Consider the following 21,073-nt stretch of genomic DNA (forward strand, 5'->3'; position numbering starts at 1 on the left):
GAAGTGATTATGTTATGTTGTAAGAAATCTGTGCCAAAACTCAATCTTGAGAGATGCAAAAATGCACAATCAGAAATACAATATATGAGAATTAGTATATTCTGAAAAGATTTCAAAAGAGACATATGGGGTCAAATGAGTAAAAGACAAAGGAAGAATCATGATGCAAACACACTTCAGATACCTTCTGTGAGAAGCCTACCTGTCTACATGTTCAGTATTTTTTCAGACGACTTTCAAGTTATATTGTTCCCTTTTAGGTGAAGAACCTAAGACCAGTGACTTTGAATCTGAGTTTCTGATGTTACTCTCCCACACCCAGCTCAACCTGCTTCTCCAAGAATCTTTACCATCTCAGTAAACGGAAACTGCAGATGCCCAATTGTTCAGGACCAAATCCTTAGGGCCATCCATGATCCTCTCTGTCATATTTCACAATCCATCCACTTGCAGGTTCTCTTAGTTGTATCTTCAAAATGATCAGAATGTATGCAGAAAACGAACATTTCTCAGGATCTCCCGCTTTGGTCTAAATCACCATCATCAATCACTGGAATTGTGGAGATAGCCTCCCAACTGGACCCTCTGGTCCTCCATTCCCCCTTCTCCATCCCCACTGCCTCAGACTGTCTCAAAAGTAAACAGAGTGATTCTGTTATAGGTGACTCAGATCCTTCAGTTCACCACTGAAACCTGCCAATGCCTTCCCATGTTAGTATGAGTGGAAACCAAAGACTTCACTATGAGCTGTGACATTCTAACTTCAACTCCAAATCCCCCAGTCCCTTTATCTCTAAGAACCCATTTCCTATTCTGTTTCTGTTTCTTCCAATCCAGGAACATTAGCTCATTTGTATGCCGTTCATTATTACTTCTTCCTGGAATACTGCCACCACCACCCGCCTTGGTCTTATATCTACATAGTTTACTGCCTCTCCTCTTCTGGATTTTGCTAAGATATCACCTTCCCAGTGAGTTATCTCCCAACCATGCTCTTTTGCATTTTAACCCTGCTTCCGCCCCCAGAACTCCCTACCATCATATCTATTTTCCTCTATCATAAGCTTAAATATTTAGTTAAGCATAAAAATTGTCCTGATAATTTTCATGGAAGTTCCAAGTAATTTAGTGGGACTGTTTACTACATATCATTCCCTTAGGCAAATAACCACACTTTCTTCCTCTTCAGCTCTTATTTTTCTTGCTAAGTGCCCTAAATATTATATAATTTACTTATTTATTTGGTTTTTACACCTCTTCTTCCTAAAGCATAAGTCCCATGAGAGGAGAGAATTTCGCCTCTTTTATTAACTTTGATATGTCCAAAATGTAGAGGTGTGCTTAGAATCCATTATTGTTCTATAAAATGGTAATTTAATAATTGCACTTTGGATTTTTTATTTTAATAAATGATAATGGGTTTCTTTTGTTTATTCTTTTATTTAATCTTTATTAGGCTATTGGATGTCAAGGCTTATGGAATAAGAGAGGAATATAAAATGACCAAAGGAAAATTTCATGCTTCAAAAGTTTCAGATATTTTTTACCTGATGTTTCTGCTGAAAGGATTTCTATGGATCACAACATCTCTTTCTTCATCCTCTAACCCAAAACATCCCGAAGGCAGGATTTTGACTGTTTTAGTTCATTTTTGTAGTCCGTATACTCAGCACAGGCCCTTCGATAACAGTGGGCATTTAATAAATATTTTAGTACAGATGAACACACCTTAGATATAGTCTCTGTAAAATGAGCAGGTTGGTCTAGAACAGAATTTCTCTGTGTTGACATTATTGTCATATTGGGCTATACACTAGATGCCAGAAGCACCCATCCCAACATTCCAGTAGCTACAACCAAGAATGTCTCCAGACATTGCCAAATGTCCCTTAGGAACAAAATAATCTACCATTGAGAAACACTGGTCTGGAAGAGTCTAACATTTTATAAAATAAGACTTTGAACTTCTCATACACTATTCTAATGGATCACCCACATTTCTTATTCTCTCTCCTGCTATCTTGATTTCAACCACCAAAGATGTGCTGTCATCCACATGGCAGAATGAAAAGATGAAACATCACTGAGTTGCTCAACATTTCCCTGGTTTAAAGTTAACGAGTAAAGCTTCAATGTTTCTGTACTCACTGTTCCTTTTAAATTATCTCTGTCACCACTCGCTATTAAGGATATAGTTTTCTTATTATACGTGCAGAGGTGATACTTAAACTGCCAAGCACTTTGAGATGAATTGGCCTGCAGGTTGAAACAGGAAACTATTGTATGTAACAAACAGCTGATGAAATAAACACTTAGCTTTCTCTGATATTCAGTTCTCAAGAGATTCTTGACTGATAGCTTATCCCAGAGTCCAACAAACACAGAATTGTCAAGATACCACAGCAAAAGTATCAAACATTTGGTATTCATACCTTCAAATTTGTGAAATAAAAATAATTACATCGGGCTTCCCTGGTGGCGCAGTGGTTGAGAATCCGCCTGCCAATGCAGGGGACACGGGTTCGAGCTCTGGTCTGGGAAGATCCCACATGCCGCGGAGCAACTAGGCCCGTGAGCCACAACTACTGAGCCTGCGCGTCTGGAGCCTGTGCTCTGCAACAAGAGAGGCCGCGATAGTGAGAGGCCCACGGGCCGCGATGAAGAGTGGCCCCCGCTTGCCGCAGCTAGAGGAAGCCCTCGCACAGAAACGAAGACCCAACACAGCCAAAAAAAAAAATTAATAAATAATAATTAAAGGTGCTAACAATTTAAAAAAACAAAAACAAAAATTACGTATTGTTTGTCAGACATGTTGTACCCATTGAAGAAAACAGTACACATTTTAAAATATTTCTATCAACTTCCATCTTTTTCCTTTACAATTCTTCAAATAATTAATCAGGAAAATACCCTGAAACTAGTTCTTCAGTGAAGTTCAGTCTCTGCAGAACATTAATCAAATGACTCTGCAAACATTTCAGTTCAGTGTTCTCCAAGTCTCCATTATGAAACAAGCAAATTGCAATGTTGTCAGCTCAATACGTGCTGACTATAAAGGACATTGCACTTCTCAAAAGTCAATCATCAAGGTTGCAATATTCAAAAAGCAGGAAGATTTCCACCCTTACGCCCCTCTTTACCTTATTTGTGCCTCCTGATTACCCATATCATAAACAGAGCTCAAAACTTTAAAATAAAAGTCAGTTTGGTAGTTGACCTTTGTTGTTTGTATTTGCACTTTGGTTCTTATATCAACCAGAATAGACTAGGCTATGCCACTACATCTAACAACCTCCACAATCTTAGAAGTTTAAAACAACAAAGGCTTATTTTTCTCATGCTACATATTTATCTTGAGTAGGCAGAGGAGTCTTCATATTTTTATTTGGAATCCAGTATGGAGTCTCCACTATCTGGAACACTGCCAGCAGGGGAAGAGAGTGTGTCAGATTGTGGACTGACACTTAAAGGCCTCATTTCTTGGGTAAATCAAATCACATAATTGTGCCTCATTTCAAGGGAATTGAGGGACATCTATCTTGCCATGTGCCTGCCCAGTAAGAGGAGAATCAGAAGTAAGGTTGAGTAGCAGTAATGGCTATCTCAGATCTCTCCCTGTCCTTCAGAAACGTTCTGCTCCACTATCATTACTTCTGTCATTTAAACATCACCCCCACATGATCAGTTTTTTTTTTTCTGCTACCAAATTCCCTATGATAGAAAAAATGCAACAAATTATGCAATTTCAACAGAGGAGGAACTATGCATATTTTGACTTCAAAGAATGTGGTTTAGTCACCTTTGTGTCCTCAGCACCTAGAACAATGTCTACAATGAAACTTACAGGCACTCAGTAGTGTTTGTTGCAGAAGAAAAAGAAAGAATGAATAATTTTTTTTTTAAAGTAGAAAATTAACAGAATCTCTGAACTTACAATCTAAAGGAATAATAAGAATTACTTTAAATTCAGACAGAAAGTAGAAAATATACAAAGTAAAAAGAATATATGTCAGGCAACATTCTATTGTTTTTCCCAGATAATATCAAAATTTTGTAGTGCCAATAGCTCTGCTACCAGTCTTATTCTCTTACTGTACACTTTCATCCAGGAAGATATGGTGGAATCATAAGAGTAAAGGCCATGATCATATTTTGCTTTTCTATTATGATGTAACCAACACCTTAATTAAGGCTCATCCATAATAGGTAAATGATAAAAATTTGTTGAATGGTTCCCTTCACCATCAAGGCTGAAGATATTCTACATATAACTCCCAATTTTATAGCTCTAGTCCACATCTCTCTCTCTTTTAATCTTCAAATATATATATATATATATATACACACACACATATATATTCAAATATAGATATTATATGTGTATTTATGTATATATACATATATATTTTTTCAGACATATATATTCAGATATGACGCCTATACTAGAAAACTCCACTTGCTATTCTATGGGCACCTCAACCTATACAAAATAATTCAAAATAGAATGCGTTAACTATACCCCCTTACAAACCTGATCTTCCTCTGGCCCGCTACTCCATGAAAAGCACTACCAGAAATTCGAGGGATATTCTTGACTCTTTCCTCATCTTTACTTCCCACAGACAACCACTCTGTAAGTACTGTCCAGTTGACCTCTTCCCTCTCCTTTAATTATTATTTCCTTCTCTCTAGATTCTTTGTCACTGGGCTAGATTAAGCCACTATTATCTTTCATGTGGTTAAAGCAACATTCTCTGGACTCTTTACTCTTGCTCCTTTGCAATTTTCTCTCCAAGTGATACACAAAAATCTGATTATACCATTTTCCTGCTTTAAGTCATTCAGTAGCTTCTTTTTGACTCCAGTAAAAAATACTAGCATAAAATATATTTTGGGTTTTTTTTTTTTTTTTTTGCACCTGTTTTTCTTTGCAGCCTTATCTTTAAATAGCAGAGTTGGCACTAAATCAATAGATTGGCCTTGAGCAGTGAGGATTATATAAATTTTTGATAGCTTTGGCGATATTAAGAAAATAACTTTTGATGAAACACCTATTTTTGCCTTTTTAAGAGTTCCTTACTTCTTTGTGAAGAAAAAACAGAATACTAGGAGAGGTAGATATCTTAAAATCCATAGGCCAAAGCCCAATGGATTCCATGACATCAGGCGGAGTCTGCCATCTATTTTCTTTGATGTCAGAAATGGACCTTGGATATTAGTCCATTTCTAAATTTCTATTAATTTTATAATAACCCTCTTTGAGGCACCATGGAAGGTGTCATTATTTCTGTAGTGAAGATGGGGAAACAGAAATTCCAGTGCATTAATTGATTTACCTAAAGTCAGTTAGTTATTCTGTGAGAGCGGATAAGAGCTTTCAGTTTTATTCACCCCTTTTTCCTTCTCTACTACCAAGTCTGTCTGGGAGATGTCAAAGTGGGAAGAGACACTACAAGTTTGTACATCTTGGAAGATCAAATCTAGATATAAAGGAAAGGGGAAATTATGTAGACTAAAATGAAATTTATGGTGATAATTTGACTTTAAAGGATTTCTTGCTTTTTCTGTACCACACCATTCCTACTTAGAGGTTTTCATTTCAGTATTCCTGGTGCCCCAAAGTGTTAGCCATACACTTGCCAGACAAATAGTGGATACTTAAATAAGATTGTGAGAAAAGGTAAACATGATTACAATAAGGCTGCTTCCAACATGTTTTTGCTAACATTAATGCAGTTAATTCGTTTTTAACCATAATTTTACTTATCTATTACCTACATATTTTTTGACTGACAGCATAGCAAATGCTCAAAGTATATGAATGACTTTAAATAATTTTAGATAAGAGAATACTACGCTACCAGCACAGAGTATTAAATAGTTCTAGAAATTCTGTTTCTGAGTTATGATAATATTTGTAATGCTTATTTCTTCTAAGCTCTTTGGCTATCTTCCATTATACTAAATTAACTAATTTTTTTAACCAGAAAGTATTTCTTAGGATTATTATTTTTATTTGAAATTCTATACTTGGTTATGGTCCTCAAACAAAACCAGTCTCGGGTTAATCACTTTCTTACTCCTTATCAAAAGCAAACTTTGGATATTTTATTTAGAAAGTAAATGTTGTTAGAATTTAGAGTGAAATTAAGTAATTACAATTTTTTAAAAAGCTTAGAATGTGTATCTAACAACATAAACAATTTAGTCTACAGTTCAGTCACCCCTTCTATTTCCTTATTTCTCTTTGTACTTCCTAATTTCCTACTGAAGATAGACAATCTTAGACATGATCTGTATGGTAGGAGAGAAAGGATTTAAAGAAGATATGACTATAGTATATTTAATAGTTTAATTTCTAGTTTTTAAATTTTATTTCTCTCTAAATAGATACAGGTCTATAAAAGGAGGGGCTGTAAGTGTGATCTTTGGGCACTTTTTCCCCATTCTCTTGTGAGAATGAGTAATTATTGGGTTGGTAATTTGAGTGTCATAATATAACAATATCTTTAAAGTTGACAATGGAATTCACATATCATCGCTTTCGTACTTGCATGATTTAAATCTCTCCATTTCTCTGAAAAATGGGAGAAACAATATTGACCTTACTCACTGTTAACTAATAAAAATGATTGCCATGCTCTTAATAGATACAAAGTGCTATCCAAATGTAAATGCTAAATGAAGCAATAAGTCTTATGGAATATTTCTCTGTTCTGTTAAAATGCTTGAATATTACATCTCTGTAAAATCAGTTCACATTACTTACTGAAGATGTTCTATCAGTGAAACCATGGTAAAGTGCATTGATTTTTGAGTGAAAGGGTGGAGTACTTCTATGTATAGCTAACATGTTTGAGAGACATTTGTAGCAGAAATCTATTTAAAAGAGCATGCCTTGTGAGTGACAGGTAAAATACTGAGCAGGTCATTTGACCGAAGACCAAATTGATTTTTTAAAAATAATGCTTTGTTTCCATAGTGTAAAACTTCCATTTCTAATTCCCAAATCACCTAATATTATTAACAGAAAAATTTCTGACATCTATACCTAGCACCTAGTGCTCCTTGGAAATTTTACCCAGTTAAGAGCCAGCATAAACAAGGGATTCCTGAATGTAAAAAAATCATACAGTTAGTTTAACTGCTCTCTGATGGTACAAGCCACTTTAGAAAATGCTAGAAATTTATACATAAAATGAACATAATAATACATTCAATTTTAAGTGCCCAGTGTGGACCAATCAACCTCACAATGACACCACCGTGGGTTATGTATCATGGTAACCATTTTATAGGTAAGAAAACAAAGGCTTAGGAATGTGATTTCCCAAAGTCACACTACTCTAGGTGAATGACTAAGATTTCATCCTATGTCTATATAATTCGAAAGTCTCTGTTTATTTTTTTTCCTACTGTAACTTGAATAAAGACAGTGAAAGCTTATAAATATTTAAACTTTGTCATCAGGTATTACTTTCAAATGGCAGCAAATAATCATGAAGAATGGATTTGTAATCATTAGTTAAGAAATTTTAAGGATAAAGTTTAAATTGGAGGTTGAGGTAGGTTTATATATAAATGTTTAGTCCAAGTTATATTTACTGAGCAAATATTGTGCCTGCCACAGTGCTTAATGCTGGAGATATATATATATATATATATTTAATTTCACTTATTAATTTAATCCTTACAACCCACCCTATGAGTTATGTGTAATATAAATAAATTACACATATATATATATATTTGTTTCTTTTTGGAGAACCTTAATATAGGAAATATATATATATAAAATTGTTTGTTGTTATTAATATTAGTATATAATTGATTGATGTTACTTATCAACTTAAAATTTATATAAATGATCAACACATATTGACTTTTGAATTTTAATTATTGCTTCCTTTTTTTCTAGTTTGTATTTTAGCAAAAAGATAACCCAAGACTAAGACCTGGCTACCAAGAGTCTAAACTTAACCTAAAAACTGTACCCTCTATTTCTACAAAATATTATTCTACAATTTATTTTCAGGATGTAGAAAGGAAAGTGACTGTAAAATTCTTTCCTAAAGCTAGTTTGAAAAATAAAGTTAGAGATTGTAGAAGAGCAACAGTGATAGAATTTTTTGTGATGCCACTGAAATTGTTAGACTTTATTCAAAGGACTTAACTTGAACCCTATCCATCAAGAGGGAACTTTTGTTTACAAATTATCTGACAATCTTATTTCTGGATCCCAACTTAATGAAAATCAAAACTCTTGGACTTCATCCATTTTACCTCCTATCAATTAACGCTTTTTGACTCCAGAATTACCAGAAGGAAAATTTACTTCCATTTTACTCAGAAATTGCATTTAACTCAATCCCTACTAAAACTACTCCTCAGCATCCTATCTCTTCATTGTTCTGTGATCATGCTGTGAACATATAAAACATATACAACCTTCACAAATGCACTCTCTTCTAAGATACAATGGCTACTTTAATTTAATTTAATTTAATTAATTTATTTATTTATTGGCTGCTTTGCGTCTTCGTTGCTATGCGCGGACTTTCTCTAGTTGTGGTGAGTGGGAGCTACCCTTCGTTGCAGTGTGCAGGCTTCTCATTGCAGTGGCTTCTCTTGTTGCAGAGCATGGGCTCTAGGGGTGTGGGCTTCAGTAGTTGCAGCACGTGAGCCCTAGAGAGCACGGGTTTCAGTAGTTGTGGCGCATGGGCTTAGTTGCTCCAGGGCATGTGGGATCTTCCCGGACCAGGGATCAAACCCGTGTCCCCTGCATTAGCAGGAGGATTCTTAACCTCTGCGCCACAGGGAATCCCCACAATGGCTACTTAATATTTATGCACAGTTTTCACCAGATGACTTAACTTTGTTTTCAAACCTCTGGAACTTCTCAATTTCAACTAGACCTGTAGGAGAATACATCAACTTCTCCTATTATGAACACCGTGGAATGGAGAAGAGGGTGAGTTCTGGGGCAGAGGAAGAAAGTAGAGGCAGGCAAAAGGGTATGACTGGACCAAGGAGTGCTTGAGACAATCCATCCAGTTGTTGGTTCACCTCAATGGATCTCTGTAAGACTCAACTATGAGCTTGCTTCAAATCAAGATTTCCAGACTTCATTCCTAACAATTAAGATTCATTAGATCTGAAGGGGACCCTGAATTCTGAACTTTTAACTGGCTCCAAAGGTGAGCCATGAACTATGTTAGAGAAAAACTGGTCTCGTAATATAGGCCCTTAGGTTTCCAAAGTCTTCCCTTAGCTCAGTGGGCTTTTGTCTCATTTTACTCAGAAAATAGAAACCACAAATATTCAATGTATTTCTCCTTCAACATCTCTACCTATTTCATGTATTTCTATTTCTAACTGCTTTAAAGATTATTAGGTTCATTGACATCAAATATCCTATATTTTTTCAGTTTTATTTTTATTCTTATTCTACCAGAGTTGGTTTGACTCAAACGTGACTCTTAACCAGCACATCATTTCCTTGAAACCAATTCTGCTATAACATCACATACAAAATTCTGACATCTTTCCCATGTTCTTCTAAGCATGACCTTATTTGGGGCCTTTCTTGGCCCTGGAAGCCCATTGTGGCTTCACACTCCTAAGCAACTGACATTTATTATATGCGAGAGACCATCAGTTGGAAACAGATGAAAACTAATGTGGGCTAACTTCAAGGTCTGGATACTTATGTCATGTTATTTGGTGCTTGAGGATCCTCTTTCTCACAAATGTGTAAGGACAATGTGCATCCTGTGTGACTACATAAGATAGAGAACTGGAAATTTCCACTTCCCAAGGCTGCACATTTGCCCCTTCATCTGAGACAATGGGGCTTTTAGTGTCTTGGCATCCATTCACTCAACTCAGATGACATTTCCTTTGTCATCTGTATTAATGGATGTACAATAACCTTATGGAAATGTAAAAGGACATCTCAAAAGACACTCCAGCTATGCCACTATTTCTAGTACTTTCAGAAGATGACATGACTGATGGATCAAACCTAAATGGAGCCATAGGTACTGTCAGTTACAAATATGTGGCACATACACTGCTGCTAGTTTACATGTCAGGAGCACAGTGCAGTTTTTTCCCCTCAGACAATAACTTAACGTTAACTTCAAAAATTTCTCCTAGTGAAACAAAATAGGATTAGTATTACCATAAAATTACAATCCAAAATAACTATTGATGTTTATGTTTCAGAGAGCCTAGAAGATTTATTGATAGATCTTGGTAACTGTTTGAAGCATAGATAACAGTATGTATAAATTTCTCAGGGATCTCTAAGACCCTCTAGGCCAGCCTAGATACTTGATTTACATGTATAAATTAAAAGGAGGCTTTTAGAGTAGGAATTACAACAAAATTTGATATCGTGCAATGTTGCACTCAAATGCTGACTATGCCATCACATCTTAATTTGAAATATAAATATACAGAAAATAGTGCCTAACTCATAAGGTAGTCTTAATAATTATGTTAATGTGATAAGTAATATAAAATAATTATACCACAAGTGGCACATATTATGTTCCTAGGAAAACTTTAAGTGCCCAATAGATTGAAAAAAAAAATACATTGAAAAAATTAAGTGGAAAATGAGCAAGATGGTGCAGCAAGAAGACCCTGAGCTCATCTCCTCCCACAGGCACACCAAAATTACAACTATTTGCAGAGCAACTATTGATGAGAAAAACTGGAATACTAGAGAAAAGATCATCTACAACTAAAGATATAAAGAAGGAACCAAAGGTGGGATAGGTAGGAGAGTGAAAAAACTGTATAGTCAAGACCATACCCTCTGGTGGGCGAGCCACAAATGGCAGGATAATTACAATAGCAAAGGTTCTCCCCAAGGAGTAAGTGGTCTGAACCCCACATTGGGCTCCCCAGCCTTCTGGGGGATCAGTACCAGGTAGACGAGTCCCCAGAACTAGCCCTGGAATCCTGTGGGCCCTGATGCCAGCCACCAGTGAGCTGACACTAGCCCAAGTACTGCCACAGCCTTGTGACCTCCTGTACCAGGACCAAGACCACCCATCAGCAGGCTGGCACCAGCACTGGGATCCACTGGGCTCCAGCCCTGCCCACAAGCAGGCCAACACCAGCTCTGGAACCCTAGGGCTCTGTACCCAGATACCCAGGAACTCAGCTCCTCCTGCCAGTGAGCAGGCCCTAGATCCTGGACTCCTTAGGCCCCAGACCCACTCACCAGCAGACCAACACCAGCTTTGGAACAGCCTGGAATCCACAGCCAGCCATATCAGGAATTGGACCTGCCCACCAGCAGGCCAACACGAGATCCTTGATCCCCAGATCCACATCCATGCACTCCAGAACCTGTCCTCACCAACCAGTGGCTGGCAGCCTCTGCACAAGGCAGGACCTGACAACCAACCAGACCAGGGGCCAGCCACACCTACAAAACTGCCACATAATTACCCCCCACAACAGAAGGGCCCACACAGCCCAAATAGGGGGCAACCTTAGAGCATACAGTTCCGATGACCAGAGGGGAGTGTGCTGCTGGGGTGCATAGAATATCTTCTACAAAAGGACACTTCACCAGAGTCAGGAAATGTAACCAACCTACAAGGTACATAGAAATAAAAACAGCAAATTATACAAAATGAGCGGGCAGAGGAATATCTTCCAAATGAAGGAACAAAATAAAACCACAGAAGAAGAATTAAATGAAGTGGAGATAGGCAATTTACCTTATAGAAAGTTCAAAGTAATGATCATAAAGATGTTCAAAGAACTCAGGAGAAGAATGAACAAACACAGTGAGAACTTTAACAAAAATTTAGAAAATATAAAGAAAAACCAAACTGAGATGAAGAATACAATAACTGAAATTAAAAATACACTAAAAGTAATCCACAGTAGATTAAATGGTACAGAAGAATGGATCAGTGAGCTGGAAGATGGAGTAGTGAAAATCACCCAAAGTGAACAACAAAAAGAAAAAAAGAATAAAAAGAAATGAGGACAGTTTAAGAGACCTCTAGGACAATATCAAGCACACTAACATTCACATTATAGGGGTCCCAGAAAGAAAAAAGGGAGAGAAAGGGGCAGAGAAAATACTTGAAGACATAATAGCTGAAAACTTCCCTAACCTGGGAAAGGAGACAGACACCCAGGTCAACAAAGTACAGAGAGTCTCAAACAGGATCAACCCAAAGAGGAAAACACCAAGAGACACTCTAATTAAAATGACAAAAATTAAAGATAAAAAAAGAATATTAAAAGCATCAAGGGAAAAGCAGCAAGTTACATACAAGGGAACTCCCATAAAGTTATAAACTGACTTTTCAACAGAAGCTCTGCAGGCTAGAAGGGCACAGTATATTTAAAGTGATGAAAGGAAAAAAAACAAAAACTATAACCAAAAATATTTTACCTGTCAAGGCTTTAGTACAAATTTGAAGGAGAGATCAAAACTTTACAGACAAGCAAAAGCTAAAAAAGGTCATCACTAAACCAGGTTTACAAGAAATGTTAAAGGAACTTATCTAAGTGAAAAAGACCACAACTATAAACATGAAAGAAAAAAAAAATTTTAGTGAAGGCAAATATACAGTACAGGTAGTAAATCAGTCATGTACTAAGCTACTAGGAAGGTAAAAAGACAAAAGTAGTAAAATCATCTATATCTACAATAAATAGTTAAGAGGTACACAAAACAAAGAGATGTAAAATATGATATCAAAAACACTAAAGGTAAGGGTAGGGGAATAAAAATGCAAGGTTGCTAAAATGTGTTTGAACTTAAGAGATCTGCAACTTAAAATAATCATGTATACATACATAGAAGGATTGCTATGTACCATGTGGAGAATATAGTAAACAGTTATGTAATATCTTTGAATGATGACATACTCTAAGTAGGCATCATGGTGACTATTTTGAAATGTATAGAAATACCAAAGCACTATGTTGTGTAAGAAGATCTAATATAGAGTTGTAAGTCAGTTATACTTCAAAAACAATCAAAACAAACTCAAAGAAAGAGGTCAAGTTTGTGTTTACCAGAGACAGGGGGTGATGGGAGTAAGTTGGATGAAGGTGGTCAAAAGGTACAAACTTCCAGTTACAAGATAAATAAGTACTAGGGATGTACTGTACAACACAGTAAATACTAACACTGTTGTATATCATACATGAACGTTATTAAGAGTAAATCCTAAGAGTTCTAATGACAAGAAAAAATTTCTATTTCTTTATTTATGAGAAACTTACAGTGATAATCATTTTGTGATATATGAAATTCAAATTATTATGCTGTATACCTTAATGCACAGTGCTGTATGTAAATTTATCTCAAAAAACTGGAAGAAGAAAAAAAGATAGGCTTTTGTATTTTTACAAAAAAAGAAATAATTAGCTAGAGAAAATGAAAGTTATAAAGAACACTATAGCTAATCAAAACAGAGTTAAAAATATAATTTTGTTCTTAGAATTTAGAAATATATATATATAAACTCTCTATACCAAAGATTCTTTAATATTTAGCAAAATGAGTTCAGAACTCAGTTTTGTAAATCGTTGATATCATTTTGGAAATAATATAAAGCATAAGTACATTCATATTTTTGACATCATTAATCTCAACCATAAATGAATACTTTAAAGAAACACACTAGAAGATATAGATATAGAAATAGATATAGATATGAAATACCTAAATTAAAAAAAGCATTTCAAATAGATTGACTATCTCAATTTAGGAGTATAGACAGAGAAATGATAGTATGTTGATAAAGAGGAAATGCAGAAAACAAAAACTAAAATATTGCTATGCTTACAACTTTTTAAATATTAATAAGAAGGCATCCAGATGGAAAAAAGTAATAGAAAGGGTTGTTTCATTGGATACTTTGATCTTTTTTACTTTTCAACTTTTAAAAATGTTTATAATGATCATAGTATGGAGTAACGGGAAACTTTGGGTTTGCCCTTACCTTCTGCATGACCTTAACTCCTCTGTCACTTAACTTCTCTGAATTTCAGGTCACAAATTTATAAACTGCAGATTAAGAATTACTTGGAATCATAGTAGTAAATTTCCTGTACTATAGCCTGCCACTTCTTGGATAATCAGGAAATAGTTTGCATGCATTCTTCTTGAAGCTCCACTGTGTTCACTTATTTAGAATGTGAAGGAAATAGACTGGATTGGATGATCTCCAGAGTGTCTCTCCATCTATAGTTACAAGTTTTATTTCAGCATCTTTTCTAATATTTAGAACGTGAAGTCCTTAAAAAATGGGATGTTCATATTTTCTCTATGATCTATACAATCTTAAAAAATAATTTCTATACTGTATTCCCAGAGGACTGTGAGATTTTCTTCATCAAAGTGCCAGAAATAAAAGTGAATGAAAATCCAGTCCTGCCATAGAAAATAGAAAGAAGCACTGGTGACTTAAATAATTATTCATAATAAATACCATCCTCTCAGAATAACATTAAGATAATTAAATCACAAAACAGTTAAAAAAAATGACAGGCCTGGGCTTCCCTGGTAGCACAGTGGTTGAGAATCTGCCTGCCAATGCAAGGGACACGGGTTCGAGCCCTGGTCTTGGAAGATCCCACATGCCGCGGAACAACTGGGCCCGTGAGCCACAACTACTGAGCCTGCGCGTCTAGAGCCTGTGCTCCGCAACGAGAGGCCGCGATAGTGAGAGGCCCGCGCACCGCGATGAAGAGTGGCCCCCGCTTGCCGCAACTAGAGAAAGCCCTCGCACAGAAACGAAGACCCAACACAGCCAAAAATAAATATAAAAAAAAAATAAAAATGACAGCCCTATATAATAAAAAAGATAAACCAAAGAATGAGTTTATTCATTTAAACAATTTCTGTAAGTCAAGCACCATGCTAATGACAAAATCAAAGATTATTGTCAGTTCAAAAGTATTTTCTACATTTACAGCTTCTCAAGTGGAAATAGAATTCTGGCCTCTGAATGTTTTCACACTCTTTCCCATTCCTTCAAAGTTGTGCCCTCTCATGCATGCACCAGTCAGAAAAAGTCCAGTTTAATGGGTGAAAGCAAAGACTCTGTTAGAAGAAAGTGTTCTCCCTGTCAAGCCACAGTGCTGGTTGATGATCTTTTGGAGAAGGCAATTGCGAGATTACCATTCCTATGAAAAAGTGAATACATTTCTCAATATCTATCGCTTTTGTATAATGCAATGTTAATGTCACACTTTTATTCTGGTTCATCTTGTAAAAGACCTGATGACTGTCCGTTCAAAGTTAATTTTGGCTGTTTTTCTTAGCACTTATTTCTCCCCTTAGCCTCAGGAGACTGTATATATTCCATCACTTAATAAATTTGCAGGTGACATAAGTTTCCCTGTGGCCTCATTGCATAATATTTTTAAAAATATATAAATTTTATGCAAAAATATGTAAATAAAAGTGAAAATGGTCAATATTTGTGAATTTTAATACAGATTGTACTGTGAGCTCTTTGGAGGAACATGTCTCCATAAGACCCTCTCTGCTCATCCGCACAAAATGATTATGTTGAAGTTATAACTTAACTGATGATTATTTTGATAAATTATGTGCCCCACTTCTCCTTCTACACCAACAACCTTAGAATCCCTGTGTATTAATTTTCGAGGCCTGACATAGCAAAGTACTGCAAACTGGGTGACTTAAAACAACAGAAATTTATTTTCTCAAATCTCTGGAGGCTAGAAGTGAGAAATCAAGGTTCAGCAGGGTTGGTTCCTTCTGAAGAATCTGAGGAAGAATCTGTTCCAAACCTCTCTCGTAGCTTCTGGTGATAGCTGGCAATCCTTGGTGTTCCTTGGCTTGGATATGCATCACTTCAATCTCTGCCTCCGTCTTCACGTGGCCTTCTCCCCTTGTCTCTTTACATTATCTTCCTCCTGTGTGTTTCTGTGTCTTCACATGACACTTTCCTCTCTTACACGGATACTAGTCATATTGGATCAGGGGCCCATCCTACTACAGTCAGCTTAACTGTACTAATTACACCTGAAATGGACTTATATCCAATTAAGTTCACACTCTGAGGTACTGGTGGTCAGGACTTTAATATACAATGGTGGGACACACAATTTGACCACTAATACCCCATTAAGAAGAAATCTCCCTCAATGTCTCCTCTGAAGGGTGCACTAGCAGAGCTCTCTTCCCACGCCAATCTCAAACCACACAGTATTACCAGTCATGTGACTGCCATTCTAAAGACTAGAAAATCACACTATTATTATTGCTTTGAGGCATTTATTACATAGAAACCATTTAAGAATATTGGGTCAACAAGCTATTCTAATAGATCAATGCACAATATTACGTCATATATTGATTTTATTTCATATGTGGTCAAAGACACTGCATACAGAGAGAGAGAGAGACTTCTAATATTTTACAAGACCATCCATCACACATCAGACTGGCATCTTCTCACACAAGGAAAGGAGGCTATAACCCTCTAATCCCTGACTAATGCCCCTATTTTAAAAATCACCTGTAGACATCCATTAGCCAATATTTTGAGAGAAACAAGCCAGAGGAGACAGTTCTATCAATACTAAAGGGACTGCTTTTAAAAGTGACCTTACCTATTGAATACTCAGCATGGTAAAAGAGGAGCATTTTTATACACACATACACTCACTCACTTGCACTCACATCCTCTGGAAAATGCTGTGCAGAGAAGAAAGCTCTAGAGAATGATAACACGTCTGTTAGCAGAAATGAAACTTGTTAAAATGCGACCTAGGACAACCTGCCATCAAATCAGTGGAGCAAAATCCTCTGTGAGCCAACAGAAAGCATTGCACCAACATCGTACAAGACATCACCCAGTTATATGCCTCTGTGAGTATTCTTTACAATCCATGCTTAGAATTCTATACATTTTTAGGTCTCTGGTGAGAAACTTACAACTTGATTAAGAACTTAAAAATCTAGAATGTTCAAATAAAACATAATGAATGCCCCCACAAAATTGATTCTTTAAAAGATAAGCATTATGTTGATAGTAAGTAAAAGAAATAATTTCATATTGTTTCAAAATCAAATCATTTTACCAAGTGAATCCTTTTAGTGTACTACTCTTTCATGAAGTGAAAGTGTGTTGTATTTGTATTTGATAAAATAGTAATGTAAATCCTGCATCAATTGGTTGTCTGTGCTTAGACAGTTTCATTCAGCTTATATACAATTTGGTTGAACTATTTGTAATCAGGCTGATGTGGAATAATTGCCTTTTCATATTTACAGTGGATCAAAAGATCAATATGATCCAGCAATCAAATGCATGTAGTATGCATATTAATTCATATAATCCATGCACACTTACATGTACTAGCCTTGCCATCAAATCAGTGTAACCATTTTTGAACAGGGGTATATGAGACATATCCATATAACCCAGTATTTTCTATCTATTTTATATCTATTTAGTTAGTAGTCATTATGTACGTAATAGTGAGGGCCATTTAGCTGCCAGTATGTTCTCACTTCCAACAGAGAAGCTCCACACTCTCTTTCATTTCTTGCAATTTCAAGAAAGATTGTGTTAGGGGGAAAAAAGCATCAAACTTCAAAAGAATCTTAAAACTATTGCTATAGCTAAGTATCTCTCAAGCATTTTGTTTTCAGGAAATTTTTACATTCTTTAAAATTATTGAGCGTCCCAAAGAGCTTTTACTTACATGTGTTATATTTACTGACATTTAGCAGATTGGAAGTAAAAACTAATTTTTAAATTTTAAAATGATTTAAAATTTAAACATATATTTACCAATTATTTACAAATAATAAATCCATTAAATGATATGTAAATAATATATATTTTTATGAAATATAATTATACTTTTCAAAGCTAAAGAAGTGAGATTGGCACTTTCTACATTTTAATAAATCTTTCTGATTTCTGGCTTCTTTTATCTGGCTTCTTTTATAGAAAAACACTGGATTCTTTTATCTGCATCTGCATTCAATATGGAGTAAAATGTTGTTTGGGTTGAAGTGTATAAAGTGAAGACTCACATGTATAAATAATTTGAAAATAGAGGAATATTTAAATAGAATTGTTAATAAATGTGAATGTTCTTCTTTGATACTACACCAAAACTATGCAACAATATTTTCTTAAAGTTACTTGCAATGTGAAATCTGAAACCATACTAAAAAAAGTTTCATACCATATGATATTAAAATCCATTGATTTATCTTCAACTTAAAATGGATATTTTACCCATGCATGGATTTAAAACATCATTCATTTGTCACTGACATATAGATTTTCTAAAAGAAGACATTTCATTACACAATGAAAAAATTATTCATGTCATCATTGACCTCACCAGAAAAATCTCTAAGTGTTGGGAAGTTGTCAAGTTCAGGTTGGCAAATACAACTTTTCCAAAATTGTAATTCTTGCTTCAAATTTTGAATTTTTATTTTTATCAATGGCAACTGTGAGAAATTATATATATACATGTATATATACAGGTCTATATATGTATCCTGACACAGGGCTCCTAACATCCTCGAAAACAGGGGTGTTAGCAGAATCTTTCATTCTAACATTTTCGACTCCAGTTTCAGGCACAGAGCTCCTAAAACCCTCGTAACTTCCTAAGTGATAAGAGCACTAGGAGCATCTTTTGTTCTAATATTTAGTCTTTGACCCAGGATCCTGACACAGGGCTCCTAAATCCCGTGGAATTTCCTGAGCTATAGGAGAGTCTTTTGTTCTAACTAGGTGACTCTGGAGTGGTCACCAGAAAGACCAAACCCGGGTTAGAAATTTTAAATTGTCAGACCCATTCCCCATACTCCAGAGAAAGGAGAAGGACCAGAAATGGAGTTAGTAATTGATCATAAGTACATGATGAAGCCTCCATAAAATTCCTAATAGTGTGGGGTTTGGAAAGTTTCCAGGTTGGTAAACACATGCATGTACCTACCAGGAGGGTGACGCTCTCTACCTCCACAGAGAGAGAAGTTCCAGTGCTCAGGACCTTCCCAGCACTCCCTCTTTGTATCTTGTCATCTGGCTATTCCTCTCTATTCTTTGTTATATCCTTTATTATGTAATAAGTTGTTAAACGTGTTTCCCTGAGTTCTGTGAACTGTTCTTGCAGATAATCGTGTTCAAGGGAGACGAGGAGATGGGAACCTCTGATTTATAGTCAGGTCAGACAGAAGTTGTGGGTAACCTGGAGACCTACCACTTGCAATTGGTATCTGAGGAGGGGGAGCAGTCCCATGGGACTCAGCCCTTAACCCGTGGAATCTGTTGCTATCACCAGGTAGATAGTGTCAGAATTGAGTTAAATTGTAGGGCACCGAGCTGGAGTCACAGAGAACTGCTTAGTGTGGTTAAAAAACCTGCAGATCTGGTATCAGAAGTGCTGTGAATGGGGGAGAAGTGTGAGAGTAAGGGGAAACACAGGAAAAGTGAATTTTCCCTTCTCAGCAACAAACACTATCAGTCATTTCCTCACAGTGACAGGTTCACTGTTTGTTGATGATGTTGGACCTCAATGCAGGACACCCCAAAATATGCCACAATGGCATATTGATTATTTTGTATTAAAGTTACTTAAGAAATCGCCAATACACGAGGGACACTCTGACCCTCCTCTCCATTTCCCTGAAAGCAGGAAATAAATCTCTCATGTGAAAGGTGTAGTCCTTGCATCTGGAAGTAGAAGGACACCCTTATTCCAGAGATAGGGAATTTGTGACAAGCAGCCTCTATAAACACACCTTGTTATTTTTTAATTTACTACCCCAATTCCAAACTCTAGATTCCTCACTAACTGAGCACCAGAAACCTAAGTTTCTTTGTTTTATCAATTCCTCATAAATTTATTGTTTCTTTGTTTGAAACATGTAAAAGCCATCTGTGAGAGAGACCTTCAAGATGGCGGAAGAGTAAGACGCGGAGATCACCTTCCTCCCCACAAATACATCAGAAATACATATACATGTGGAACAGCTCCTACAGAACACCTACTGAACGCTGGCAGAAGACCACAGACCTCCCAAAAGGCAAGAAACTCCCCACATACCTGGGTAGGGCAAAAGAAAAAAGAAATAACAGAGACAAAAGAATAGGGACAGGACCTGCACCTCTGGGAGGGAGCTGTGAAGGAAGAAAAGTTTCCACACATTTGGAAGCCCCTTCGCGGGCGGAGACGGGCGGTGGCAAGGGGGAAGCTTCAGAGCCATGGAGGAGAGTGCAGCCACAAGGGTGCGGAGGGCAAAGCGGAGAGATTCCCACACAGAGGATCGGCGCCAACAACCAGCACTTACCAGCCCGGGAGGCTTGTCTGCTCACCCGCCGGGATGGGTGGGGGCTGGGAGCTGAGGTTCGGGCTTCAGAGGTCGGATCGCAGGGAGAGGACTGGGGTTGGCGGCGTGAACACAGCCTGAAGGGGTTAGTGCGCCACAGCTAGCCGGGAGGGAGTCCGGGAAAAAGTCTGCAGCTGCCGAAGAGGCAAGAGACTTTTTTTTGTTTCCTGGTGCGCAAGGAGAGGGGATTAAGAGCGCCACTTAAAGGAGCTCCAGAAACTGGCGCGAGAGGCTGCTATCAGCGCGGACCCCAGAGACAGGCATGAGACGCTCAGGCTGCTGCTGCCGCCACCAAGAGGCCTGTGTGCGAGCACAGGTCACTATCCACACCTCCCCTCCCAGGAGCCTGTGCAGCCCGCCACTGCCAGGGTCCCGTGATCCAGGCACAACTTCCCCGGGAGAACGCACGGCGCGCCTCAGGCTGCTGCAACGTCACGCCGGCCTCTGACGCCGCAGGCTCGCCCCGCCTCCTCCATACCCCTCCCTCCCCACGGCCTGAGTGAGCCAGAGTCCCCGAAGCAGCTGCTCCTTTAACCCTGTCCTCTCTGAGCGGAAAACAGACGCCCTCAGGCGCCCTACACGTAGAGGCAGGGCCAAATCCAAAGCTGATCCCCAGGAGCTGTGCGAACAAAGAAGAGAAAGGGAAATCTCTCCCAGCAGCCTCACGAGCAGCCAATTAAATCTACA

The sequence above is a fragment of the Balaenoptera ricei genome, chromosome 5, assembly GCF_028023285.1.
Source record: "Balaenoptera ricei isolate mBalRic1 chromosome 5, mBalRic1.hap2, whole genome shotgun sequence".
Taxonomy (NCBI): domain Eukaryota; kingdom Metazoa; phylum Chordata; class Mammalia; order Artiodactyla; family Balaenopteridae; genus Balaenoptera; species Balaenoptera ricei.